The sequence below is a fragment of the Schistocerca americana genome, unplaced genomic scaffold (assembly GCF_021461395.2).
Source record: "Schistocerca americana isolate TAMUIC-IGC-003095 unplaced genomic scaffold, iqSchAmer2.1 HiC_scaffold_228, whole genome shotgun sequence".
NCBI lineage: Eukaryota > Metazoa > Arthropoda > Insecta > Orthoptera > Acrididae > Schistocerca > Schistocerca americana.
Window position 1 is genome coordinate 206,131 of NW_025725937.1, and position 3,870 is coordinate 210,000.

Genomic DNA, 3,870 nt, shown 5'->3' on the forward strand with positions numbered 1-3,870 from the left:
CCTAACCTATATTGCGCCTTAACCTAACCTATATTGCGCCTTAACCTAACCTATATTGCGCCTTAACGTAACCTATATTGCGCCTTAACGTAACCTATATTGCGCCTTAACGTAACCTATATTGCGCCTTAACGTAACCTATATTGCGCCTTAACGTAACCTATATTGCGCCTTAACGTAACCTATATTGCGCCTTAATGTAACCTATATTGCGCCTTAATGAAACCTATATTGCGCCTTAGCCTAACCCACATTGCGCCGTAACGTAACCCACATTGCCCCTTAACGTAACCCACATTGCGCCGTAACGTAACCCACATTGCCCCTTAACGTAACCCACATTGCGCCGTAACGTAACCGATATTGTGCTGTAACCCAACACACGTTGGGCCTTAACCCAACACACGTTGGGCCTTAACCCAACACACGTTGGGCCTTAACCCAACACACGTTGGGCCTTAACCCAACACACGTTGGGCCTTAACCCAACACACGTTGGGCCTTAACCCAACACACGTTGGGCCTTAACCCAACACACGTTGGGCCTTAACCTGCTCTGTAATTGTCATACGACGCGTTAAATTAGTGTAGTGTTGCCTAACTGCAACCCCCGCAATATAGTTTGCTACTCGCACTGCCCGGTCCCCAGTGTATCGCTTCATGTTAAACACCTTGCAGCTATACACTGTAATGTGGATGGCAGCAGGACGTACATGCTCAATGCCCTTTGCAGTTGTTCATTGGCATTTGCAGTTGTTCATTGGCATTTGCATGGCGAAGCACTTAGCCTACGCTGTGGTACGGCCTGTGTCAACTGTCCGCTGATGTTGTACGTCCAAATCACACACTGTACTGCACATTGGTCCTCATGTACTGAATGATACATCGTGGTACATGTGACCGTACAACGACTGCGCCAACAACGGCGAACCATGCGGTCCAAATGTTGTGCACTCAGCTACGTGTCGTCTCCCTATAAGAGCTGGATTGCAGTGTGGTATGCCCTGGATGGCGATCAGCATGAGCCGTCTGTTGATGTAGTGGCGCGTGTTGTCAGACGTAGTCGTCTCTTCTCACACACCGTGATAGCATGGTGCACTGCGTTCCACATCTGCGACATGCGACAGAGGCCGGTTGACAGTCGTTCGCGCAATGGACATCGCATACGTACGGGGGCCACCTTCCACGTGTTCGCGAAGCGTGCACATGTTGTTGCGTGTATGTGGGCAGACATAGTGTGTCGTGACACCTGACACAGGCATGCAACAATCGTTGAATTTGCAAATGGCGATGGACGCCTACGTTTGCTGGTGACGTTACGCAAATGAACAACTGGTAAACCGTTGTGGTGCGGTTGTTCTCGCTAGAGGTGAATCAGTGATGGCGACGATCGGTTGAGCTACCAACCGGTTGTTCCAGCGATACCCACCATGCCCACGAACGTGAATGGCATCTGGGTGTGAAGCGATACGCGGCGGTGGCTGGGTGGGACCGTCCCCGGCCGGTGAGGGGGGGCCTCCCGGCGTGCTGGCCGCGCGGTGCGTGGGCGCACGCGCTACAGCCGGCTGGTGGGGGCGGCCAGTGGCAGGCGCGCCGGCCGACGGAGGCGGCAGGCGGCGCAGCTGCGCGCCGGCGCACCCTGCACGCGGCGCCGTGCGGCCAAAGTAGGTCCTCGCGGGCCCGGTGCGAAGCGCGGTGGACATCTGCAGTGTGCTGGTCCGATTGAGGACTGTGTGCGCTGAGGATGCGCCGCCGCCCGGCGCTCGGCGCCGCGACGCCGTCTGCTGCTCGGTCGCCTCTGCGGTTCTCGCAGGTGGTTTGTATCGCAGCTGTGCGGACGTGTTGGCGCGTGCGCTGTGCTGGGAGAGTTCGCTTCGGCACCCAAGTGGGGCTTTTGTCCTTCTGTGGCGCTGGCGTTGGAGCTGCCGGTCACCGTAGGTGGCGCGTGTTGTCTCCCGCCGGCAATGCCACGACAGCACGCTCCCGGGCCTCTGTCGGCAGCGGCAAGCTCAGTTGGGAGCACGGGTGGTCGCACCTAAAGCGTCTACTCGCCAAACTCCGGGCGATTGCGCCTCTCTCGAACCCGACCAAGTACTTAGGACGGCGCTGCGCGCCGCCGGGACCTGAGAGGGTTTCGAGGTGTATGGTGCAGGGGAGCTCAGCCTCCTCCTGTTTGCAGAATAATTGAGCGGACGCTTGCGTGTTCGCGCGGGCCCCCGGGACACACTCCCGGGCGGCCGGCTGCTCAGCTCTAGTTGACGCAGCTCCCTGGTTGATCCTGCCAGTAGTCATATGCTTGTCTCAAAGATTAAGCCATGCATGTCTCAGTACAAGCCGCATTAAGGTGAAACCGCGAATGGCTCATTAAATCAGTTATGGTTCCTTAGATCGTACCCACGTTACTTGGATAACTGTGGTAATTCTAGAGCTAATACATGCAAACAGAGTCCCGACCAGAGATGGAAGGGACGCTTTTATTAGATCAAAACCAATCGGTCGGCTCGTCCGGTCCGTTTGCCTTGGTGACTCTGAATAACTTTGGGCTGATCGCACGGTCCTCGTACCGGCGACGCATCTTTCAAATGTCTGCCTTATCAACTGTCGATGGTAGGTTCTGCGCCTACCATGGTTGTAACGGGTAACGGGGAATCAGGGTTCGATTCCGGAGAGGGAGCCTGAGAAACGGCTACCACATCCAAGGAAGGCAGCAGGCGCGCAAATTACCCACTCCCGGCACGGGGAGGTAGTGACGAAAAATAACGATACGGGACTCATCCGAGGCCCCGTAATCGGAATGAGTACACTTTAAATCCTTTAACGAGTATCTATTGGAGGGCAAGTCTGGTGCCAGCAGCCGCGGTAATTCCAGCTCCAATAGCGTATATTAAAGTTGTTGCGCTTAAAAAGCTCGTAGTTGGATTTGTGTCCCACGCTGTTGGTTCACCGCCCGTCGGTGTTTAACTGGCATGTATCGTGGGACGTCCTGCCGGTGGGGCGAGCTGAAGGCGTGCGACGCGCCTCGTGCGTGCTCGTGCGTCCCGAGGCGGACCCCGTTGCAATCCTACCAGGGTGCTCTTGAGTGAGTGTCTCGGTGGGCCGGCACGTTTACTTTGAACAAATTAGAGTGCTTAAAGCAGGCAAGCCCGCCTGAATACTGTGTGCATGGAATAATGGAATAGGACCTCGGTTCTATTTTGTTGGTTTTCGGAACCCGAGGTAATGATTAATAGGGACAGGCGGGGGCATTCGTATTGCGACGTTAGAGGTGAAATTCTTGGATCGTCGCAAGACGAACAGAAGCGAAAGCATTTGCCAAGTATGTTTTCATTAATCAAGAACGAAAGTTAGAGGTTCGAAGGCGATCAGATACCGCCCTAGTTCTAACCATAAACGATGCCAGCCAGCGATCCGCCGCAGTTCCTCCGATGACTCGGCGGGCAGCCTCCGGGAAACCAAAGCTTTTGGGTTCCGGGGGAAGTATGGTTGCAAAGCTGAAACTTAAAGGAATTGACGGAAGGGCACCACCAGGAGTGGAGCCTGCGGCTTAATTTGACTCAACACGGGAAACCTCACCAGGCCCGGACACCGGAAGGATTGACAGATTGATAGCTCTTTCTTGATTCGGTGGGTGGTGGTGCATGGCCGTTCTTAGTTGGTGGAGCGATTTGTCTGGTTAATTCCGATAACGAACGAGACTCTAGCCTGCTAACTAGTCGCGTGACATCCTTCGTGCTGTCAGCGATTACTTTTCTTCTTAGAGGGACAGGCGGCTTCTAGCCGCACGAGATTGAGCAATAACAGGTCTGTGATGCCCTTAGATGTTCTGGGCCGCACGCGCGCTACACTGAAGGAATCAGCGTGTCTTCCTAG

At 54.9% G+C, this 3,870-nt stretch overlaps 1 non-coding gene across 1 annotated transcript in view; it reads left to right on the forward strand.

The window, feature by feature from the left end:
- The first annotated feature begins 2,265 nt into the window (after nucleotides 1–2,265).
- The window catches only part of LOC124575217, a 1,910-nt gene continuing 305 nt past the window's right edge, over nucleotides 2,266–3,870 (forward strand). The window contains exon 1 of the ribosomal RNA XR_006972343.1: nucleotides 2,266–3,870. This exon is cut by the window's right edge and continues 305 nt beyond it. This is a non-coding gene — a ribosomal RNA (small subunit ribosomal RNA).